Source organism: Lonchura striata, chromosome Z (genome assembly GCF_050655825.1).
Source record: "Lonchura striata isolate lonStrDom1 chromosome Z, ASM5065582v1, whole genome shotgun sequence".
Taxonomy (NCBI): domain Eukaryota; kingdom Metazoa; phylum Chordata; class Aves; order Passeriformes; family Estrildidae; genus Lonchura; species Lonchura striata.
This window is the reverse complement of record NC_140740.1, coordinates 77,551,663-77,578,035: the sequence shown is the minus strand read 5'-3', so window position 1 is coordinate 77,578,035 and position 26,373 is coordinate 77,551,663. Positions and strand designations below refer to the sequence as shown.

The 26,373-nt window shown below is 35.9% G+C and overlaps 1 long non-coding RNA gene across 1 annotated transcript in view; it reads left to right on the top strand.

The window, feature by feature from the left end:
• The window catches only part of LOC146763895 (uncharacterized), a 358,050-nt gene extending 336,043 nt beyond the window's left edge, over positions 1-22,007 (top strand). The window contains exon 2 of the long non-coding RNA XR_014951645.1: positions 21,106-22,007. This is a non-coding gene — a long non-coding RNA (uncharacterized LOC146763895). The remainder of the gene's footprint in view (positions 1-21,105) is intronic.
• Positions 22,008-26,373: the final 4,366 nt, after the last annotated feature.

Here is a 26,373-nt window from a genome sequence, read left to right as displayed (position 1 = left end):
CCCATATAGTCATCTGTGTATGACTCATGCTACCAATGTCCCTCTTTTCCAGCAAAAGTGATAAGTATTACTATTTGAAAAGAGAACTCATTTACAGCTGAGTACTGTCAAGGTGAAATACAGGTCTTTCTTAAAATTAATGTGTTGAAATAATTACTAGTGAACTCTGCAAAATTCCAAGGGTCATTGAGTTCACACCCTGATGATCACGAATAAGAGTACGAGAGGAAACAGTATGACACAATTGGATTGCCTTCATTGTTACTGAGATTATTTGTTAATTAGAAAACTCACAGGGCTCTAATTCTAATTAATTCTTTAATAATGTAAGTGGATATCTGACTGATACATTTTGTCACTTATCATTGTGACAATTAGGCATTGCAATGCAGAGTGAAAGTTCTAGGTAGTTCATCAAGCAGTATTGAGCTTGACAGAAAGTTGGTGACATGTGAGAGTTATGTTGTAAATCCTACTTACCAAGAAATTGAAAACCTGAGAATGCCACTACTCTTTCGCCTTTCTCATTTATCCTGAACAATCAGAAGCCTTTACAATGGACTTTCAGATGGTAAAAGGTGGCTCAACTCAGTGAAGCTGAATAGAACCCTGCCAACAAAAAGTTGGCACAATATGTTTTTCTAACTGGTCATCCTGATCTTCTATTTCTCAGAGCAGCATTGGGGACTTTCTTTCTATCTTCATACACTGTGGCACAGAAGAGTGTTTCTAGTCTTCATTTGCCTTGCCAATTTTTACCCATCTTAGTATTTGAAGTCTCCAGAACATGGTAAGTAAATCCATAACATTTGTTTGGTTTAGGAATGGTCTTCATAAGAACACAATTGGTGACACAGCAATGGGGTAACTTTCCAGAAACCAACACTCACTTCACTTCAATCATATAGATCTAAAATATCAGTACACTTCACTGTGAGGTGATTGAGGACCACCTTCTACATGTGACATGCTAATACTCTCCATGAAATACCAAGTAATAATGGGGCTCACAACACTATTTCAGGCTAAATAGAAGGCAGCAGGAGGAAAATGAGGTGACATAACAAGCACATAACTCTTAGGATGCATAAATTTGTCATATAGTAGCTAACAAGCATGATTTCTAGTGTGGGGTTTGCCCACTCTTATTACATACTTTGTAAAATTTCATTAAATTACACATTTGATTCCATGTCTAGCAAAAGATAACCCTTACTTTGGGACTACACTTTAACTAATAATATAATCTTCTATAATGAATAGTTCTTCTGCCATCACTTTCTAAACAAATTGTTATCCCTCATTTAGAAAGTAGATATTCTTCTTCTTTAAGGGAGACATCATTAGTCTTTCTACTCATTCTTGTTACCCACTACAAGTTAAAGCTTTGTTTTTAACAGAGTATCTCTGTGGCAATTAAATATAGACAATGCTTTAATATAGACAATGTTTAGGGTAGCAGTATTGCAGAGTATGTATCTACAATGTTAATTTTACATGTTTGCTCCTTTCAGATTGCAATTTAGCAGCTAAATCATCTTTTGTTATTTAATGTTTTTCATTTCCTTTAAATCAAAAATTTTGTAAAACATCAAGACATTTTGAGGCCTTTTTTTATTAGCAGTTTAGCAAATATTAATAACTTTGTACTTACCATGTAAACCAAGTTACTGAGATAGTATAATTATTGAAATATTATAATTTCTTTTCAGGAAGAGATCAAGGTTTCATATTTTTTTTCCTTGTAGAGTTGTGAGTTCAGCACATGCTGAAGAGCTTTATAAAAGGAGAAACATTTGCTCTCAAATCAAGGGACAAGACATTCTCTTCTTAGCCCCGGGCCATTTTTAGAAAAGCTCTTATTTCACCTTGTCTGCATGTAAGGATAAGAGCCTCAGTAGGAACAAGGCATCTTCTTCTCCCTGGAATGGAGGAATAAAAAAAGAGGGCCAGATAATATCAATCTCCAAAACTGGGTGGAGTAGAGGGGGCTGGGTGAGAAGACTTCTGAACACAACTGCAGAATTTGCACACTGCATTACTTAGGGACATCCTGTTACAAGCATCAAAATGTTGCAGGTTTTTATGTCACAGGATTTTTCTATGTGCTGTGAGGAATTACAGGAACTATGTAGAAGGATGTAGAAGTGTAAGTATAGCAAAATATGAACATTCTGTGACTCTGTAAGATTTTATCAAACTGAAGTCCCATCTCTAGTAATTCTTTGACATTTTTTTATGTCTGTTTTAGAAAAACAGAGTCCTGTCACAGATTTCATACAATAATTTAAGACTAAATGAGAACTGTAGGATTAAGAAACTATAACAAGGATGGGCAGATAAAGAGTGATTATATGAGAAATGTGACTTCAGAGATCTTACCTCTAGTTAGATAATTTCCATTATGAATTTCAACCATATTCAGATGGACAGAGCTCATGAACTCCAGAAATCTTCAGGACAATTTTTCAGGCAAGAACAGGCCTGAACGCAGAAACTACCTCATTCTTTTAAGCTCTAATATTTTTTTCTGTTGTAAGGCATAAAAATAATAATCTATCTTTTGCATACATGAAAATGTAATGACAAAGAAAATTTGAACCTAAATTATCAACTGATTTACTACAAGGTATAATTCCTTGTGATGAATACAACAAAAACTAGATGGCACCCGAATATGGGCAGGAGGCCTTACACTACATTATTAGACTTTGCTAATGAGAGGAAAAAATTATCTTGTGGCCTTGATGACTGTAACACACAATTGCTATGTTTGCATTTCTAAAATTTTTTCCAAACTAAGAAAGATTTTTGTCACTGAGGTACAAAAACTGTAATTATTTAAATCCCAAACATTGTTTAAAATTTGAATTAAGAATGCACAAGCTATCTTATATATGAACTTAGTGAATATCACTGTACTATTAGGTTCCACTTAGGCTCTGTAGCTGAGACGACTTTTTGCAGGTCAACTTTCCCTTTTTCTCTATTTTCTTCATGACTAACTCCTGCAATCATGGCTTGGCATTAGGCCAGAGTGAATCAGGCATTCAGAGTTTGAATAAAAATTCAATCCAATGCTTTTGCTTGAAGCATATCTGACATATAGATATCAGCAAAAGAAATACATAAAATAACAAGGTTTTTTAAAATAGTTTTTTTGCATTCACTTGGTAAAAATGTGATACTGCAGAGTTTAAAACCAGCTTGAGAAGAAATATGTTTTAAATACATTAGAATATTAGACAAGCCACTGCAAAATACACAGAACTCTAATATGCACTAGGTTATGGCTTTCTTACTCACATAACTGCAGTGAAGGGCTCTGAGCCTTTCTATTAAAAATCCTATTTTCAGTACTTTGTAAGTCTGCTGTAAATATTACACTGGACAGAAACTCAGAATAAAAGTGTTCAGATTGAAAATATCTAATTTAAAGTTTTCCTTGGTTTCTGTTTGTTGGGGTTTTTTTCCTAATTATGTCTTTGTTTATTTTGTATTTGTAAATGCAGAACAGAAAGAAATAATTTCTTAAGGCATTTTGCACTGAAAGCACAAGAATGCTTTTTAAATATGATTGAGACTGACAAAGTCTAATTTTTCATATCCAAGCTGCATAGGCAGAAAAAGAAAAAAAAAAGAAAAAAGAAGAAGAATAAAAACATTAAATGAACAGGTGAAATTTGATTATGCCAAGATTTAAATTTAGCTTTACCTCACTTTATAAGCATGCTTCCTTCATGTGTTAATAATAATAGTAAAAATAATAGTAATGATAATAATAATAATAATAAATGCATGTATATCAGTAATTATTATGTATTTGGTAATAACTATCCCACTAATACACAGCAGTAAACTGCCTTTTAAAGTATCTAAGCAGGTATTCAGTGTGTATCTGTGTCAGTGTTTCTTGACACCCTGATTTACAAAACAGTTTTATGGAAGATTTTAAAGTCCTGGCTTTGATTTATTTCACATAGTTCAATTTACAGAGCACAAAATTTATATAATGATCTCATTTATGATCCATCAAGTTAATATTTGGTAAGTTAAGATTAGAAAAAAAGAGTTTGTATTCCACTTCACCCTCTTAGTACAAAATTAATTTTTTACTTTCACTGGTAATACAAACATGAAATTCATAGCTGAATAAAGTGCTTTGTCTATATCTGCAACACTCTATATCTCAAGGCTGGGGAGTTGATTTAAAAATTTAAACAATGAGGGTAAAATATTTTACCAAAGTTATTCTTAAGTAATAGGAGCACAGGAGAAAAATAAATGTGATGGTAAGATATTTCTCATTTCAGTATCGCCACAGAATACTTTCTTCAGAGAAATGTATACAAATCCCAAAAGAACAACTGGTAAACTTTCTTCCTAAGACACAGAAAGAAAATTATCTCTTTCTGTCATGAAATCAGACATCTTTCTTTTAATTTTCCACATTTAACCTTTTTCATACAACACTGTATACATTCCTTACAGTTATAGAATAAGCTGAGCTGGAAGGGTTCCACCAGGCTCATGGATTCCAACTCCTGGCCCTGCACAGGACACCCCAAGAGCTGCACCACATGTCTGAGAGCATTGTCCAAGGGTTTCCTGAACTCTCTCAGGCTGGTGGTGTGGCCACTTCCCCAGAGAACCTGTTCATATGCTCAGCCATCATCTGAGTGCGAACTATGTCAAGGTTTTAACATTGAAAATATTTGTTTAGGAGCAGTAAGTTTTGCAAATGAACCATGAGCTTTAAAAAAAAAAACAAAAAAAAAAAACTTCTGTCTTTTTGTAATCCACTTCAAAAATGCTTAAATGCATCTTTATTCTTTCATTAAGAATCATAGAATCATTGAGGCTCAAAAAGACATTTTAGGTCATCAAGTCCAGCTGTCAAAGAAGGCACAATGAAAAGTCTTATTTTCCCTAATCATGAGATAATTCATCTCTTCTCCATATGTTCACATTCATCTTCTTTAAATTATGCTACTTAAAAATATTTAAACATTCTTCTTTCCATTCTTAGTGAGTTTACCAGTGTAACTACAGATATCTCAGGTAAGCTACAGAGTATTGAAAAAATTCTTCAGTACCAGCATCGGATGTAATCAAAATATTTTAAAATTTTATTAGATTTCAGAATTCATATTTAAGGGTATAGAGTGTTGCTTTAATTTTCAATAAAGAACTTGAGGTTTCTTGTTAGTTTCTTGAAGTTTTCCATACTTGACAGTCACAGCTCTCCTATCTAATGACATATGATACCACTTTCTCTAGTAGTTCTCATGATGGGGAAGGAAAAAATAAAAGGGAAATATAATATTACAAGTGCATAACTTGATTCCAACACTTTTTCTTGTTTAAAAAACTGCTGACATTTCTTCTGAAATTGCAAACAGCTTGTTCACTAGCATTTATTATGTGTTTGCTGTCTGTTCAAATGCATCCATTTTGATAATAAGGGATGCAATCAAACACTTACTGATTATCTGGGTTCCATTTCACTCTGGTTTTGAAGCAAAATATTTTGCAGATCTAATTAGCTTCATGTTTCTAATTGTCATAGTTACTCCATGCACTTTTATATGCTATACTGTAACCAGCGCCATTTTTATGCAAAGGGTATTTTTCAAAATAATTAATTCTGTCAGATATGAGATGAGATGTCTTATTATTTCTCCACATAAATTGAGCTTTGAAAGGAAATATTACAGTATTCTTTGTTTCTATCCCAGTTAACACCGTCTTTTCTTCTGCATACTTGCAATTTCCCAAAAGGATTAAAATTCTTTATTCTCTGGCCAAATTTATGCCTTAATCTTTGTGCACCAATAATCCTTCTAGGGTAGATGCCAATAAAACACATCTGTTACATTTATATTCTGATGGTAGTCCAACTCTGTGCTCTGAACCATTGTGTTTTGATGCAATGTGCTATTAAGCAACTTCTGTGTTTTCCAATAAAGAAAGCTGTATATCACTGAATAATTAAGTAAACCATTTATAAACAGCATTAATATCAACATTAGAACTTTCTTCCATGTCCTTTATTGACCTTGTATCTTGGTTAATTTCTTCTTCTGCTGAACTCACTGTTGTAAATTGTTTTGATGAACATTGCTTTCAACTATTTATTTCAACAAAAAATAAAACAAAACATTGGCAAACTATATCCATAAAATGCTCTGGTGTTTCAAGAATTATGATCAGGGGTGTTAAAAGGCTGAAGAATAGGGTATACACTTGGAAAATATAAACCAAATGTTACTATTTTTCTGTAACAGGCAGTATATATTGTGCTTTTTGTCAAAACATGTAACTATTTCTGAACAAAGCTTTCAAGCTTATTAAATAGGAGAGATTAATATTATTTGTATTACAAGACTGATACCACTTTTTCTTACTCTTTGGACAGAAAGTTCTTCTGCCAAATGTATTGGTGCTTGATAAGAAAATACATGTGAATTTGTGGATTCTATCACAGCTGGCTTCCCTGACATATTAAAAAATCAAATTCCATAAAATTGGAATGCAATGACTACACATGAAAAAAGCAAGAACAATGTGTACTACTTTCAGTTACCTGTGTTGCTATTTAGCCACAGATGACAGCAGAAACACACAGAGCTGCTCACTCACCTTTGTCTATTCTTCCCCATTGGAATGGGGGAGGAAATCAGAAGGATCTAAGAGAAAAATTGTGTGTTGAGGTAAAGACTATTCAATAGATAAAGCAAAAACTGCACACACAAGAAAAGTAAATAAGGTACTCACTTACTATTCCTATTCACTTGCTAGTCAGACAGCAGATTAGACATTTCAAGAAAGGGAAGGCTTTGTCGTGTTTATTAATTGAGAAGATAAATGCCACTAAGTCTGAACTCCAAATTTCCGCTTTTTTATCCTCCAGCTTTTATATCTGCATATGACAGTCATGGTATGGGACATCCCTTTGGGAAGTTGGGGTTTCCCGTGCAGGCAGTGTCTCCAGCCCTACCATGTCCATGTAGGCCAGCATAAGAACAAAAAGGCCTTAATGCTGTGTAAGTACTGTTCTGCAATACCGAAAATATCCCAAAATTATTTTAAATTTGTTGTAGTCACAAATGTGAAATATAGAACCTAATATGACCAAAGCTAACCTTAACCCAGACAAAAGCAGTATGATGAGCGTACAAGAAATCAAACTCTGGTTCCAGAAAATAGAATGCAGCTACTTATAATGCTCTTTTTTTTTTTCTTTTTTAGATGCAGAAATAAAATTAAGTTTCAAGATTGATAGTTCTATAGATGAAGGGAAGGTAATGATAAGCTTTATCTATTGACAGCAGGCTGAACTCAGAACTGCATCTAAACCAAAAGGTCTTATAATCAGAAAATTATACTCCAACAAGCCAATTGAATTTGCTGCAATTATTGTACATATAGAACCTGAATAAGGCTAGGTGCTTTACACATGAATAATGACTCAGAAAATGAACCATAGGAATCTTAGGCCTTGAACTGTGAATGAGAACACCAAACAGTAGACAGAAAAATATTATATTAATAAACTTTAAAATCCTTTGCATTCATAAAAACAAAATGATTAGGCTGGTATTTCCTTCTTCATCAACTGCTTTTCTTTAGACTTTAGTGTATTACAGGTATGTCTGTGTCTTTCAGACCAAAAATATCACTTTTAAAAAAAACAAAATATCATCTGTGAAAAGTGTCTATTATTGCTGCAGAAATTTCACTGCCTGAAAGGCTCCAACTTACTTCTTGAAACTCAAAAATTATTTATTAGCATAATTTCCATAAAATCATTTGACTTAGAATTGCTCCTTCTCCACAATAAAATCTTTGCACAAGGAAAGTTCTGAATCACAATTCCCTCTGATCATTGTCTGGAGAAAGTCATCATTTGATCACTTAGAAAAAATTAACACACTTGAGCTCATGCCCTCCTGTTTAAACATGCTAAAATCAGAAGTCATGCATTTAAATTATTCTACCATCAGACACTTTTCACTGGTGTTCCTTTCTCTGTATTTTGTAGAAACATGCTAAGGTGAAAAAAACAGCTGACAATATTTGTCGTTATTTTTTCAATATAAATTCTAACATCATCTTTGTGCTAATTCAGTATTTAGGAAGGAAGAAGAATGTCAAAGCACAGGGTGACTGCATCATCACTTCAAAATGAAACTTCTTCCATCTTGAAAAGTAATTTTATCTCAGGTAATTACACTGTTTTCAGATAGCACAAAAAATAACTCTTGTCCTAGTCTATGAAGTATTTTTCCCAAATGAGCACAAGCCATTAATTAATAAATCTAATAATTGTCTTTGAAGATGTACTTTTTAATCCTATTCCAAATAATAGAAGTGTAAATGCAAAAGGAGAGATAATAGCACCTCACAGGTTATTTGGCTCTGTGGTGTTCAGGGCTGCAGATTCTCTCCAGGAACAGCTGGTTGCCTGGAGCAACAATACTGCAGGCTGCATACATGCCTCTCTAGATGCCAGGCTGTAGAGACTTTTTTTAATGTTAACTTAGGCCATTAGAGCTCTTAGGACAAGACTAGGTAACAACTACTTTTATGTATAGTTAGCTCCTCTTTAACCATCAAGCCCAACAGCTCTTACAGGACTAATATTCTGTAGGTGAACCCAGCTAATCAGCTAGGTTCATTCTCAGTGAAACGTGTAACCAGATGATGACATGTGGTTTACCAACACCCCGTGATTGGTGGAGCCATTAATTGTGAAAGATAATTTGTGAAAGTGCCACCTTCAATTGTACTGTGAAGGAGTTTACTGCAAGTGCCAGAGACCCTGGACAGTGCTGGGGCACCACCAGCTCAAACTCCCACAGGGCTTGTTCCCACAAAGAGAGACAATCTGCACCATCTATAGCTGCTTGGCACCCGCTTTAGAGGAGAAACAAATGGAAATTATGCATTTGGTGCACATTTTAAATCATCCTGGAATGCAAACAGAAACCACACATCAGTTACCATATCAAACCAGATCAAAGTCTTAATCTCTGTAAAATACAACGGGTATACCAGGGGTAAATTTTCAATATTAAAAAGGCACCAAAATGTTCTGATAGTGAAACAATGGAAAATATCTTCCATACTCACATTCAGGTATCTTCATTTGTGTGCTTCTTTTATGATCTCTTGGGCAATAACTTTTGGCCTATATAAACATGTTGGAATCATTTTGAGATATAGATACTATTTCTCCAGAATGTGTAGAAGCTCTCCTTCTCCTGAGTTGCCATGTTTAAAGACTACAGTTTGCAGTATTCTTATGCTGCAAAAATAATATTCTTTAAAATAAGTAGAATAATTAATCTGGTCTGTGCTCTTTCCCCATATGTCTGCTCTTTTCTGGACAGGCTTCCCAGTTTCAGAATATCAACTGACTGTGATGCAGTATATGCATATATGAATACTTTCTACAGATACTGTAGAAAAAGAGAAGGAAATCTGAATAAAAGAATCATTAACATTACCCTGTGTGCTTTAGAAGTGTGCTGCTTTTACATGAAGACAAAATTTTTGCCATAATCATATATGTGTATTTAAGTTTAAAATTTAAATTTCCACTGTTAATAAACAGTGCCAAAACATAGAGAGGATATTTTTATCTAAACCCCCAAAATACAGAGATTATTAGTCTACTTTATGTACTAGCATGGCATGTCCAGAATGAAGCAATCCTGCTGTTGAACCATCAGATGCAGAATCATAGAAAAAAGATCACAGAGTCCTAGAATGTCCTGAGTTGGAATGGACCTGAAAAACCATCTGGCCCTGCACAGGACAACTCAAAGAATCACACCATGTGCCTGACAGCCTTGTCCAAATACATAATGAACTCTACTAGTGCTGTGACCACTTTCCTGGGGATCCTGTTCCAGTGCCCAGCCACCCCCTGGCTGAAGAACCTTTTCCTAATGTCCAGGCTAAAACTCCTCCACTTCAGCAACAGGCCATTCCCTGGGGTCCTATAGTGATAGTGATCACCACAGAGAAGAGATCAGCGCCTGCCCCTTCTCTTAGTCTCATGAGGAAGATGTAACTGCAGTGAGGTCTGTCCTCAGTCTCCTCTTCTCCAGGCTGAACAGACCAAGTAACTTTAGCCCCTCATACAGATTCTCTTCTAAATCATTCTCTATCTTCAGATCCCTCTGTTGGCTGCTCACTAATAGTTTTGTATTCCTCTTTTGTTGTGGCACCCAAACCAGCCCCCAGCGCTGGAGGTGAGGCTGCCCCAGCTCAGAGAAGAGCAGAACAATCCCCTCCCTTGCCCTTCTGGCCATGTGGTGCCTGATGCCCCTCAGGACAGGGGCACTCCTGACCCATGTTCAACTTGCCAGGATTTCCAGTTCCCTTTCCACAGTGCTGCTTTCCAGCATCTCATTCCCTAGGCTGTCCATACATCCAGGAGTGCCCTACCCCAGATCCAGGATCCCTTGTTGAACTTCATATGGCTGGTGATTGCCCAGACCTCTGATTTGTCAAGGCCTCTCTCTAGGACCTCTGCCTTTGAAGGAGTCAACAGCTCCTCTCAATCCTGTATTGTTGTTGAATTCCTTAGTGTACCTTTGAGTTCTGCATCCAAGTTGTTTAAGACACTGAAGAGCACTGGGCCCAAGAAGGATCCCAATACTGACAGGTCGCCAGTCCAAAGTGACCTCAATCACTATAAGAATAGTTCAAGGGTGTCCTACCTGTGAACCTCTTGTTGACCCCTTCCATTGTGTGTTTAACCCACTGTGTGCTGGACATTTTGTCACTGGTCTTTAAAAGCTAAAAATCAGTCTTTAAAGGCTAAAAACTCACTAGTCTTTGAAAGTTTTATATTTCAATTTATTTCAAAGAAAAAGTGGCAGTAAAAGAAAGCAAGTAAATCATCTGCTTGAAGTCAGAGCCTTCTTGCAATACCCCAAGGCTATACTTTACTTCCAATTAATGTTTGCCTTTTTGAAATCATATACAAATAGCTTTTATGTTCATTATGCACAGCAAATCTGTCTAATGACTTTCTTAACATGTTCTAATCCAGATCAAAGTATCTAATTGCTGTAACAACATTAACTTTGCAAGTCTATAATTCATGATGAGTGGTTAGCCATTTCTTAAATTGTACTATCACATATGAAGAGGAAAATGAAGAAAATCCAGTAAAAAGTTACATTATTAAGAAAATATCTCTTGCAAAACTATTTATTATATGCTACTTAAACCACTACAAGAAAAAAATTGCAATTTCATGTGACATGAATCACAGAGAATACTTTTCATGGAGGATCAACTTTTTTAAAAAAGGAAATGCATTTCTAACCATTGATATTAAATTCACTTTAGTTATACTTTTGTATTTTTCTGGCTATATACTTCTTGCTGATTTCTTTTTGGAAATACATAATAGCTGCAGGAGAAAATGTACATAGAAAGTAGATGTAAAGGATGAACTAGAATAGAAGTCTATCCTGATAGTCCCTGTTATTATAATAGAACTATAAAAGTACATCACCTCTTGGTACTCATCAGTGGGAAATAAAATCAAGTTTCTCTGACCAAAATTAAGCAACATGAAATGTTCACATGCTGGAAAAGATAGGAAAAAATATGGGAATATTCATAAGAAGCAAACTTGAAATAGAGAAGTTCTACCACCCTGATAAAGCTGCTAAACCAACAAAAACAAAGCTAGTAACTCCAAAATTTTATGTTACTTTAACTCCATTGACACATCTGTTTTCTCACATGCTAGAGAAAGAAACAATTTCGTGTTCACTGGGCACCTACAGAGATTAGATGACATGGAAGTCAGGATATCTCCAAACTACCTTTTACTACAAACTCTTGAACTCGGATCTCCTGAGGCCTTGTTAATAAATCAAAGGGTAGAAGAATGGTGGGAATTTCACAAGGCATTTTAAAATTCTACGTACATCAAGAATCGGAAGTGGGAGCAAGGGAGTGGTGGGGTAAAACTGCACAGAATATCTGTTCCAGTTCAATTTTACATGCAAGTGATGAACAGGCTGGGTTTTAGCACCCTTATTTAGGATTATACTCATCAACATATCTCACTTTATCAATAAAATGAGAACGATTGACTGTAATATTACTGAAAAAAATAGAATCTTCTTCTATGTACTCAAAGTAAAAAGCTGTTGCTCAGAAACTGTAGCATACAGTATATTCACTGTTTTCAGTGTTTATTTTCACTGTTCATAATTTGATTAATTCATTCCAGAATATTCATATTTTAATGAATTATCTGAAAATAAAGTAATTTCCTTCAATATATAAAATGTGATAGTTCTTTTTCAAGTTCAGTATCAGTATTTTGGATTATTATTTTAAACATTTACATTTATTTTGATAAAAATTGAGTTTTAAATCACACCACGTAAAGGTCATTTTAGTATTTAACAAATTTTTTTTATCTTTAGTATAAAAGTCAAAAAAGGGGGTTTGCACCAATGGGGGTGGAGAATACAGCATAGGGAATGAGGGACAGAAACAAAGAGAAAGCAGAATTGTAAAAAAGGCTTAACAACAAATGACTTAGCTGTTTAATTAGACAAAATAAAAACAGGAATATGGACAGTGAGTAATTTCAGCTACTGGCAAACCTATATTTCCTACTGCTGAATATTCCTATGTCATTATATGAACATCTATCCCATGACGAGAGGTTAACTGTGCTATTTGACTCCTCCATATGCAAGTCTTCCAGCTAGGATCACTACACTCTACCCTTTTATCCATACACAGTTAGTTTACTTTTCCCAAAGATCTTTTAAGCTACAGATTATATAAATAGCACACAGATTTCTCAAGCCCTAAGTACGAGGCCAAACAGACCAGATATATTTTCTCAAGCACAATGCCTTCTGCAAGGCTCCCAGAACCGAAAGTTTTCCAGAATTTAAAATATGAAACTACTTATCATCTCTAAAACAGAAAATTCAGCAACAAGCTCATTAGTTGAAATATCTGACACTTGATATTGTTTATTAAATGCCTGGGAGTCATAACCTACATTAAAAATATCCTAAGTACTTTCTTTTTAAATTTTATATAGTACTGAAATACCAGTCAATAGTGACATTTCATTTTTTTTAAAGAGATTAATGTAGACAAAAAATACATTAAATCAGAAATCATTGATCCATGTATATATTTATATTCCGAAGTCATAAAATCCTTCTCAAAAATTCTGGATTTACTACAGAGACAATATCAGAATTTTGATTATCTGAGTAATAATGATTCTGTACATCAGTTTAGTCTCCAAAACCTCTAGGCGTTTAAAGTAGGGAAAAAAAAAAATGTAGATGCAATCCTGTTCCAAGTTTTGTATTTTTCAAATCTACAAATTAAAGCTGAATTTTTCTACTCATTTCAGTAATTTGAATTTCACCCTTGACCCACAGCTGAAATCAGTGGAAAAGATAAAAGGCAAGGTGGAAAAATCAGCCTACAAGACTATAGAGTTTATCTATATTTTTTCTTTCATATTTCAATTAAAGACTTGCTAAGTAAAATGATACACAGACTTTCATCATGACTCGAGTAGGTCAGAATTTTCCATACTTCATATAATTTGTATTAGTTCAAAAAAGGTGTAGTGATGAAAGTCAGTAAACTCCAACCAACGACCAAATGTGAGTCAGAAAATTTTAGTATGCTATCACTTATAACAACTATGATCAAATATCTCATCTCAATGAACATAACAGGATAAAATTTCATACATACTTGACAGGAATGCCATCCAATAGAATTATTCAATTCCAGCCTCTCTAATTCAAAAATTCTATGAATATATTACTGTCTGAGCAAAGTCTACATTAGTATAAGCCTTGTATGTTGTAAGAAGAAAAGAAAAATACATAAGTTATTACCTAAAGCTAGGTTACAAAAGACAGAGTTATGCTGACAGCCCTTGGCTTCTTTGAAGAAAGCATCCCATCCTTAAAGAAATGAGTACAAATGCGCTGGAGACAGCTATGAGGCCTTTTCTGGGGACTCTCTGTGTGCCTTTACACCAGTGCCTATAACATGGGAAATTAACAGCAAGAGTCACAAGTCTGTGTGCAGTTACATGACTTGAGATCACAGAGATACTGTGGGATGGCTTATCCCACAGTATTTCTGTGGCTGATATTGGAGGGCTTCAAGAAATGGATGGAGTCACTTCAGGAAGCACATGCTATGAAGAAAAGAGTGCATATTACACTTCTTGTGAGAGTGGAAGGCATGGAAGTGCATGGAGTGCATACCATCCTTGGGACTGCTCAGGAGCCAGGCAAGGGCATACAGTTCAAGGCTGGCAGGCAGGACACTACAAGCCTTGCTATGGTGGGCATCTGATACAGGGCCTTCCTGAAAAACTCTGGAATTAGCTCCACATTCACAGTCCCTGGTATGCAAGCATTACTTCAATCACCCTCATATTTTCTGGAAAGGCAACATAGCAGTGCACAAACAACCTAAGACTTTTCTGAAGTACATTAAGAAAAACTTCCCCAGCCCAGTTGATCAAGGGGACAACAATGAATAGTGGACTTCACACTTAAAAACAAAGAAAAACTGTCTTTGAATGTAAAAGTTTTGAGCAGTCTTGGCTGTAGAGACCACGAGATGGTAGAATTCAGGATCTAGGCAAGAGAATGCAAGGAAGAAAAGAAAATCACAGCATGGATTCAGGAATGCAGACATTACCATCATATCATGGGATACAGACCTATAGAGAGGAGTCCAGGAAAGCTGGTTGATGCCTCCTTCAAGCTCAAAACAGGTCCATCCCAACAAGCAGGATATAAGCAGAGGTGGAAGGAGGCCTGCACAAAGGAGCAAGGAGCTCCTGATTGAACTGAAATAAAAAGGAAGTGCAAAAGAGCTTGAAGGAGGCACAAATAATCCAGAAGTGTAGAGATACTGTTTAGTTTTGCAAAAATGGGGTAAAGAAAGCCAATAAATAACTATAGATGAATCTGGCAAGAGATGTCAAAGGCAACAGGACAGGATATTACAAGCAGGAAGGAAGAGACTGGAAAACTTTGGTCCATTGCTGCGTAAGGTGGGAACTTGGTGACAATGAACATGAAAAAGATCACGGTTCTCAGTGCCCTCTTTACCTCAGTCACTACAGGTGAGATTGGCCTTGAGTCATCCATTATGCCCTGAGACAAGAGGGAAAGTCTGGAAGAAAGCAGACATACCATCATCAGTGGAGGACTAGGTTAGAGAACACTTGAGCAAACATGCACAAGTTCATGAGCCTGATGGAACAATCTCTCTGTCATCACTATGATGTCATCTGACATCACCATTCTCAATTATATTTGAAAAGTTATGTTAATTGGCAGAGGCCTCTGAAGGTTGGAAAAGAACAAAGGTCACTCCTGTCTTGAAGTGCAAGAAGGAGAATCTACAGAATGAGCCTCACATCGGTCTCTATGAAGGTGGTAGAGCAACTTATCCCGAAAATCTATTCCAAATATATGAATGACACAAAGTGATTGAGAATAGTCAGCATGGATTTATACAGAAGAAATCAAGTTTAACAAAATTTTCAGACTCCTAAAATGAGGTATAGAGCTTCATGAATAAGCATGTCACCTCAGTTTTAGGAAGGTTTCTGAAACCTTCTCATCCTCAAAGACAATCTGGCAAAGCATAGTTTAGACAACTAGTCAGAGAGCTGGATGGAAAATTGTCTGAACAGCTGGGCCCAGAGAGGGCAGCAGACACTCCAGTTTCAGGCAGATCATTAGTTGTGTATCTCAGCATCAATACCGGTGCCAAAACTGTCTAACCTCATCATCAATGACGTGCATGTTGGGAAAACGTGTACACTTGCAAAGTTCATAGGTGACAAAAACTGGGAAGACAAAAACTGTTATACCAGAAGGTTATGCTGCTATTTCAAAGGCAGCTGGACAGGCTGGAGAACTGGGTAGAGAGGAATCTTAAGCAGTTTAACAAAGTCAAATGCAAAGTCTTTCACCTGGGAGAAATTATCCAAGTCACCAGGACTTCCTGGGGAGCAATCAGCTGGAAAGCAGCTTTGTTATGCTTTCTTTTTCTTTTAAGGAAAGGATGTGGGTTTTCTAGTGAGCAACAAGTTGATTATGAGTGAGCCATGCACCCTAACAGCAAAGACAGCCAGCAGCCTTCTGTCCTGCAGGAGGAAAAGCCTAGCAGCTGGTCCAGGCAGGTGATCCTGCCCCTCTGTTCAGTCCTACTGAGGTCACATCTGGAGTGCTGTGCTGTTAGGGGATCCTGAGTACAAGAGAGACATGGAGCTCCTGGAGCTGACAAGCAGAGTGTGACAATGATGATTAAGGGATTGGAGCACTTCTCATATGAGGAAAGGCTGAGGGAGCTGGGCTTGTTCAGCCTTGAGAAAAGCCAGCTGAGGGGGTTCTTGTCAATGCAGACAAGCATCTGAATGGACGGGATAATGAAGATGGAGCCAGGCTCTGCTTGCTGGCTCCAAGCAACAGGATGAGAAGTAACAGGCAGAAAATGGAGTACAGGAAATTCCATCTGAGCATGTCACTGTGAAAGTGACTGAGTGCTGCAACAGGCTGCACAGAGATGTGGAGTCTCTTTCTCTAAAGCTCTTAAGAACCCACCTGGACCAAATCCTGAGTAATATGTTCTAGGGAACACTGCCTGAGTAGGGAGGTTGGAGCAGATGACCTCCAGTGGCCAATCCTACCCATTTTGTGATTCTGTGAACATTCATTAAAATTAATAATTAATTCAGCTATCTCAACTAAAATGTATAACAAAAAATAAACATTTTCCTAAGAAGGCAAGATACTATAAATTAATACAGTGCAAATATTCTCAAATTAAAATGCAAACTTTAATGCCTCAGTAAAACTATGTAGTAATAAGACTATAATAAGTGGCTTATCAAAAAAATTCATTTATTATTCATTACAATAAAACTAATTACAATTAATTTATTTTCTGTGCCTATCATTGTAAAAAATACTTGATCTAGCTTAAGTTAATAAATATGTAAATGAAAAGTTACCAAAGCAGGGTAAAAAAGAATTGGATGTTAACAGCACTCCACATTTATTTTGTAAATGTATTTTGTGCTTTGGAAACCTCATCAACTTCTTGCTCCAAAGCAACTAGTCTTTGTTTGCTAGTCTCATTAGTACATCCAGATATTTGCACACTGGGACTGTAGACCAAGGGAATACATCTACATGGCCAGAAATGACAAAAAATCTTACAGAAAAAGCTCTTCATTGTCTTCCCTGGGTAAATTACAGAATTAATTCTTCTGTGAAAAACTGATCTGTGATATTAAATCAAAGTGTTGCCAGGTCTTCAGTTACATAAACTTAGCAATTTTTGCAAAAATAAAAAGTCTAGTCATTGGACTATTATATTTAGACCTAGGTAAATAACTATGATTACTCACAGACACTATTCTGGAAATAATTTCTATTTTTTTTTAATAATTTGTTTTATTTGTCAGAAATACAGGCAATGAAAAGCACTCCTCCCCTTTCATGTTGGCCACAAGATCTATCATTTGATGACTGTGACATACTACAATGTAGTACAGACATGACTGGGCTATTTTACAGAGCTTAGTTTCAATGTCCATCTCCTTCATGTGAGTTTTCTGAACTCAGTTCAAGAAGGGGATTCAAAGAAATTCCATAATAAACAGTACTGGGCCCCTCCTAAAAAATATATTCTCTTCCTCTTTTAGCTAGTAAGTCCGTAGAGCACTCCAGCACCATAAACCATGAACAAATTGCCACATGCCCAGCACTAAAAATTACTTACTATTTAGCACATACCTAAGACAGAGGCCTTGGATTTTGTACCCAACACTGAACTGATTTACATTTCTGACAGCTTGAAACTGATACTTTTTCTCTCACTAAACTAGGATTCTCCACCGGCAAAAAATTTGAGACCTACCAGTTTCACTCTCAAAGGAAAATGGAAGATTAGTGCATTAATGTTTAATATGTAATAAGATATTAGGCTGATAAGAGCCCTGGTGAAAACAGTAAATAAACAACAATAAAAAAAAGAAAATAAAGTTCAGAATTCAGATGATATACAACAAATAAGTAAAGCCACATATTGAATAATGTTGATCAAAGTAAATATTGAAAATCTTTCTTATAATGCAGGAGTTTAACAGAAACAAACAAGCAGTACCTGATGGTGAAATTAAGACTCAATCATTGTTGTTATAGAAGTTGATGGTTAACATCTCCTTTATGCTAAGTATTTGGTTTTGCAACATTAAAACCTTCCTTTTTCTAGGGTGCCTTTTGCAAAGGAAAGTGTGTACATAGTACTTTAGAAACTGCATTTCCTTAGAAGCTGCTAGTTTTTAGTAATGTTCTCTCATTGCTCTTGTCCTCAGAGAGCTGAGTCTTTTTTTCAAACCTAAGTAGTTTCTGCTTTGAGCAGAAGTCTTTGTTCATCCAAAACAGCAGCCTTTTTCATGAGCATTGCATGTACACATTCAACAACCTGTTTGTCCAGAAAATTTTCCAGGTAATGCATAATGGAAGTCTTAAACTCAGCCTGAAAGATGTTCTATAAATTATCAAAAGCTAATCAATGCCTCACACAGAGAATAGGTGACAGAACCATATGCCCTCTCAGGGTCCAGGGAGGGACTGCTTCAGCAAGAGTATTTAGGCAATATAAGGAAGAAAGAACCAACACAATGACACACAGCATCAGATTGAATCTTTCATCTTTAATCAATCTCCCTTTTTGGTGTATAAATTTCAAAGTTTCATTCTGTCTGTTTGAGTACTCATAGCTAAGATTATGTCTGGCACACAGAAACTTTATTCCTTTGATATTCCTCTAATTATAAATCTATGATTGCCAGTGAAATCATTATATCAACCAAAAGGAAGCTTCACTGCATCTCATTATACTAAAAAAAAAAAAAAAAATGAAACTACACATTGTTGTGTTACTTGACCACTATTGCAGTATACATGCAACTCATGATCACTCCTTGTTCTATAATGGGATTAGACCATTACGTGATTTTGCATTCATTTTCTATCAAATTCATGTTGCTTAAAGGACTGTATGACAGCAAATTTTAACTTTAGTCAGTGCATATACAAGGCTGCCCACAAGAAACAGTTGTCTATACTTTGTTCTTAATTTTTTTACATTTCTCTTAAAATATACAATTTTATTTAGCATAGTGTGACAAAGTATGTTTAATTTCACAGACTTCATTTAATGATCTACCAGTGGTTAACAAAGTCAATTAAATCAAATAAAAATATTTTAATTATTTGCTTTCCATTATGCTATTTATGTTAAATTCTAAAGATTCAGAAATTGGCACAATGGATTAGTTGTCACATAATTTGGCCACAGAAGACATAATTTTACTTGCCTTTGAATTTATTTGGGGCTGATCAATGCACCAAATTAAGGACTCCCAAAAGGAAGATTCTTGTCATCATTAAATGTAATGCTGTGTTGTGGTCAGTATCCCATTCCATGATTGTGTAGTCAAATCTGATTTCAGACAGACCTTTTCTAATACAAAATGTGTAAAAAAAGGAATTAAAATCCTTGGATGTACCCAGTATTCACAGGAAAATGAATTTGCTTTTTATTAACTTTTGAATATTCTTATTCATGAGAAGAATTCTGGAGATTAACATGCACAACACACAGATACAGAAATATTCTCATAGCCAGAAAAGGTAAAAGGATGCAGTCAGAAACATGAGCCACACCAAACACTTGTTTGTGAGTTTCAAGCCAGATTTAGCTGAGAAGACACAAAGGGAAGAAGCAGAGGGTAGAGGCAAGGAAATAAAAAATTAAAAATTAAAAAAAAAAAAAAGAAAAAAAAAAAGGATAACAGTCCATGTTTCCTGTTGGAGCAGCTCTACTCCTTACAATATTAAATATTCAGATGGATAGACAGTCCCAGTCTATCTTGGCACATAATCATCAGGCCACTTAGCAAATGTTTGGAAGGTTGATTAAACAGCTAAATCCAACATTCTCAAAAGGTGAGTGTTTAGCTCATATTTCAGTATTGACTTTTCTTGAACCAAGTCTCTCTTTAAGATACCATGTACGTAAAAAATATTAATCCCTCAGGTGATTGCAATCAAGGCAAGGGGGATTATTCATTGCTAAAATGACTTAGACTACCCCACATGACTTCCAGCTTAAGTTCTTCTTACACAGTAATATTGATAAAAATCATCAAAAATAAGAAAACAGGAAGCCAGTAACACTTCTATTACCCCCAGACTTACTTGATACAAGCCCAAGACATAGTCATTGAAAATACTTAAAAACTAATCAAATATTTAAAATCATAAACAAAATAGGCATCAGATCAGTTACCAGGCATCAGTTTTCCTTGAAACTGAGATCCTTGATATGTTGTCTAGCTAGAGAAACAATCCACATCAACACAAAATTAATATTCTCACAAAACTGATGCATCAGTTTTGAAATTCCTGCTTGTTTTCAGAAGATATAAGCTTGATGAATACTCAACCTTGAGTTATTAATCTTGAGCAACATTTCTAAAGAACACCAAATAGGAAAAAGAAAATCTCTTTTAATGTCAAGGAGTCCAGCCAAAACAAACAACTCAGAATCTCATCAGGAAAAAAAAATTTCTGTCGTGGTTTGACACGGAAAGATAATTTTTTCCGGAAGGAAGGGGTCAATTTAGATATTGACCAATTGAAAATAGACACGCCTCTGAGAACACAGAGGGGTTGAAAGCAGAATTCCCAGGGGAACTCGCTCTCTTTGGTTCCGGTCAGCGTGCAGTGCAGACTTTCCCCCGCCCAGCCACGAGCTGGGTGGGGGAGGGGAAGCCTATGGCCTGAGAAAGGTAGGCCGAAAGCCCCAAGGGTGGTAGAAGGACTGGAACCGGGCTGGCCCCTGCAGATGAAAGGGTGGAAGAAATCTGGGATGTCTCCATTTCCCCCCCCAGAGTTCCTCTCCCGAGAGGGAGAGAGAGAGAAAGCCGCAAGGAAGGAGGAGCGGGGGGAGCTGCTGCAAGGTGCCCAGTTGTGTGGGAGTTGCTAGATGTCCGGGCATCGAGCCATCCTGGGAGTTCGGACTTTTAACCCTTTCTTGAGAAAATGAAAGCTTTGTGAATTTTCCTTTCCCCTCCTCGGTTTGAAAGAGAGGAAGAGGGACACCTTGGACCCTGGGATGGGATGTTGGAAGGAGGAATTCTGGATGGGAGGGGGACAAGGAGTGGCTTTTGGCTGGACTTTTCCATGTTAGCCACAACCTGAACCAAATCTTCTCCTTCAAGAGGGACTGTGTTTTGGGAGGATGCCAGTAAGTCAAGAGACCTGCTTCAGCTGGAAAAAAGACAAAAGTAGAGTGAAGAGAGAAAAGGTTGGGGGGTTTGTGGTGGCACCCCCTTGTCCTGGAAAAGAAAGAGAAGAGAAGAGAAGAAAAGAAGATCTCTGTTCTTGAACCCTTGGCCCCAGGGGAAATGGAAAATGGGGGGGACTGTAGTCCCAAACAATAAAAAACTGAACTGTTGTTTTCTCCCCTCTTGGCAGGGCATCCTTGAAAGGAAAAATCCTAAAGGCAGTGACCATCCATGCATTGGTAGTGAGAGCACTGTGCATAGAAAGGAGAAAGGTCACCATGGCAAACTTTTTCTCCGGGCGGTGCCATGTGTGACATGGAAACACAGGATGTGAAGCTGTGTTTCTTGGGGGGTCTGTGGCACAGGAGAAACTCTGTTCCCTCGATGGACTGAGTATCGGTTGCTTGGAGGGTGGAAACCTGATTGGAGTCCAGATTGTGTCTCACTGTGGTTTGTTGGAGTTGGGTGGTGGGGGGAGGAATGTTTTGCAAAGTTTTCATTTGATCTTTGTGTGGTTCTTTTCCCCCCTTCTTTAGTTTTCTCTTTTCTTTAGTAGTAGTAGTTTAATAAAGTTTTTTTTCCCTGTTATTAAGCTTAGGCCTGCTTTGCTCTATTCTAGATTCCACTTCACAACATTCAAGGTAGAGATCACATTTTCATGGAGGCACTGGCATTGTGCCAGTGTCAAACCATGACAATTTCCTATGGATAATTTCAACATATGTCCAGAAAATTAGATCTACATGTTGATTAAGGCATGGCAAGGCAAATTACTTTAAAAGTGTACACATTTTTGGAAGACAAGTGCTGACCAAAGAATCATTGAGCACCAAAGGGAGAAATAGAAAACACAGATTTTTCCAGGTATTTCAAAAGCTTCATTTGTAATGTGTTCATGTGGAACCTGAACATTCAAAAACAACCAAGAGACTTAGGAATAGAAATGCCATTTATTTTCAGTTTAATTGCTTCTCTGGGTACCTTAGTGATTTATAAAATCTCCCCTGTAGATAATTAATCAGTCTATGTCCACATTCAGTAGTGATCTGCACTGATGATCTTTCAAATCTCTCTTTTTTTTGTGTGTCAGGTGCATACAGTCAGAAGAAATTATTGTACAGTTTAGTTGTTATTTTAGCATGTAAGCAATTTGTTATTATGGCTTAATAACAGCAACCTTTTTTTATTTTAATCAAAAAGCACACAGAAATTTTGTATGGTGAAAAATAGACCGTTACAACATTTTTCTTTCTTACACATGAATCTTTTGCACATTGTCAGAAAAAATATTTTGTTATGAAAAAGTAATGAAAGTACAAACATTTACCCAACACAGCAGAGTGCAACACTAGCCACTTTTCAACTACCATAGAGAATGCTGTTATTGTGGATGATTGAAAGAACTCTTCCAAACATGCATGCTTTTGCTACTTTTGATGAAATTACCTTGCTTTCTACATTTATTTCAGTTCACTGAAAATAAAAGAGCTCAAAGAAATACAATTTGTATCAATATCACATCTAAACACAGCAGGTTTCACCCACTAAGGACATAACATAGTACTTCAAATTATGTTTAAAGAAAACTCAGGAAGACAAAATTAACTGGTAGGTGGTGGTAAATACAGATCTTCTGCATATAGCTACCAGGAAGAAGTTAGAACTACTAATATGGTATATTCAGTTTTGCATCAAAATCTAAATAATCAGATACCCTGAACATTTGTCCTTTATCTTGCTGTTGACTTTAGTCTTTCCCTTAATCTACTACAATCATAGATTTTTTTTCTGTTTTGATCATTTAGCACTGAAATACTGAATTCCAATTTTAGGTTATATTTAACACATATTTGTCTGAAACCAAACCCTTTTCTCACTTTTATTCCTCTTGAGGAATCCCAAACTACCTATTCCTTCACCATATCTCTCTCATCAGCTCTCTTTTTCTGTCTCTGAAAAGCAAAAGTCAGAATCACCCGATATTGTCTACTGTCCTGAGAACTTTAGTGGGCCTCCTTTGCACCTGTAGGACAGAGACTTGGCTGAGAAAACAACTTGATTTCTGTTCACACCAAACTATTAAAGAACTTTTCTGGACTTTCTAGAAGATGAGTTCTTAATATAAAAGCAAAAAGCCTTTACAGAGGTACAAAACAGAAGGAATGTGAACAAGAGACAACATATGTAGCAGTGGAAAGTTAAAAAACATGGGATCCAGAGGAAAGTGGTTGATGTTGGGGCTTTTTTCAGTTGTTTTGAAACAATGATCTTTTTTGAGTTTAATCTTTTATGCAATCATTAAAACTGTATTCACAGTCGCAAGATCTGTAATCAGTTTTGTTTGTCAGAGTAAAGAATATTTTAGAGCTTGTGATATACTATGGCAAGAATGAAATTTGACAACTGTCCAAAATTTATTTTCAATGTTCTCCTCTATTTGCTCTGATAAATAGTCCCAGATGATAGTTGATTGACAATAGTAAGCCTGCACATCTGGACTTCCATTCATTGCAGCATTTTGAATTAGAATTTTACTTAGTGATTACAAGATTGGGTAATGCTGTAATTCTTCAAATGGAACCATTATTTGCAGTCTTGCATAAGATACTGGTGTCAAGTTTCAGTTATTGCATAGGCATAAAAACTCCTTTAGCCAGCAGCTTCTGGGTAACATCCAAACAGACTTCAACATATATGCACAGTTAAATTACTTCTTTTTTTCATCTCTTTTAAATAATTACTTGCTTCCATGGGGAAAACAAACAAAGTTTCAGAAAAACTGTGAACAACATAGCCATGATATACACAAAGTACTTTCAATAAAAAGGTTTGCAGCTGGAAGAGCAGTAGTAGGTACAAGTTTTAATTTTGGATATAACAACTTTGATGTTAATTTTAGAGCTTGCAGTGTCTTTGATACCGTCTCCCCATAGACATCTTTGAAGTGCCTAGCAGCCCTCAGTGATTAATTGCTTCTCTGAAAGCATTGCATCACCTGAAGAAGATGACACATCCTTAACACAAAGAGAGTATGGAATAATGGCTTCAAAAGCAATGTTTTGAACAGGGTAATACTTCAGTGATGAACCACTAGATGGTACAGGGAACTCAATGCCAGCCCAAATTTGCTGGCAATTTGAATCTTACCTGTTGACTTAAGAAAAGTCTCTTCATTTATAAAGGTTGGTTTTGTACTGATTGTGGAAAATGGCTGTGAAAGCCATGGAAAATCCTTCTTACTTCTGGTATAGAGAATTGAATCACATCTATTGAGAAATTATCCAATACCAGACTTTAAATATTATTATTTGTAATAAATGTTTAGGGAATGCAAGGCAAATTTATGGAAACCATTGTTTACATTAAATCTGCTACAGTTTGGAGAGCATTTGCATAAGCAATGAAATCTGCTATTTCCAGTGCTTAATACCTAAAGCAAGCTGCCTGTTTAAGAAGATCCCAGTCAGAGCTTCAGAGTAGGATCAATGAAGTTATTCATCATTTGGATGAGTAAACATAAATTGGGAGGAAAAGCACATTGAATTCTATTAGAACAAACCATGATCAATAACAAAATAAGATTCCTAAGAGCCGCTCTCCATGACTGATCTAACCTGCACACCTGTAGCATAATCAAAGCTCAAACCACATGCTTGTTTTTTCCATTATTGTGTTTAAGATCAGGGCTGTGAAAATGAGCTTTTGCACTTCATTTCAAATACTTCCCTGTTGAAATCAAAAAGTGTTTTCAAGGCTCCTGTGAACACTTAAGCAGTGATATGCAGTCAGAAGAAGAGATATATAAAGATAGCTGACTTTATAATTAATTGTATTTATTTTCAATTCATAGCTTCATTGTTGTACGCATATCCATCAAGGCTTTTCTTTTGGGTTTTGCTCAATCAACAAGAGTGCAATCATGGTACAAATTGTATGATGTCAAATTTTAATATGCTCTTGGTAGGTATTTGTGGCTCTCTTTGAAGAAGGTGGAATTGGCTTTCTTTATGTCACTCATTCAGAAACTGTGACTGTATTCTGCTGAAAATGTAGTGATTTTTTAATTTCCTACTTTTCTTCTGAAGAAGAGGTATACATGTTAAATACACCTATAACCACAGGTCACTGGCATAAAGGCAGCCTGGTATGTGTTCATAACCACAAAGGTAGAAAGTATGTGTTACCTTTACTTAACATTTCATTTTACTGCTGCAAAACTTCTGAGATTTTCATTTAGTACATGTGGTACTTTGATCCAAACTATCTAGTGTTTAAAATAAGCTTGATGTGAACTATTTGTCTATAGCTTAACAAACAGTAAAAAGGTTTCTTTTTCCATCTTAATCACTCCTATAAAAGTATATTAGGGAGATACCTGGCATGGTGTTACAAAGAGAAGGAGGCTTAGTGAAGGAGGTTGGATAAGAAGATCTTTCTGATTCCTTTTCGAAAAGAATATTAATTGTACAGCAGTTTGCAAGCTGGACTCAACATAATGATGGACAAATTTCAAATTCAGGGTTTGAATCCAGACTGCTGCTTGAAATATTTCTGTTGATGCCAGTTCCTCAATTAAATTTATTTTGCTGCCTCTTCTACATTATGTCAATATACATATATATTAGCACAGAATGAAAACCATGCTTTTTAATTCCACTCATTACAAAAATTGCAATACAATTTCCTAACTTGTTGAAACCCCTGAAGTCCCACTACATCATTAGCTTTCATAGTAATTTCCCCCCTAACTAATAATATCTACAGTGTTTTTTCAATTTGTTTAGGTATTTATTTTTCCAACCCTCTGTTTAGTAACCTGCTAATTTTCTCCCTTTAATCTTTACCTGTTAGAGATCCTGTGAGACAAAAGGCAGTGTCATTCACATTTACGACTCACAGCTTCATGAGCAGTTTATGTACCATTTGTGCAGATGAATTTGTACATATAT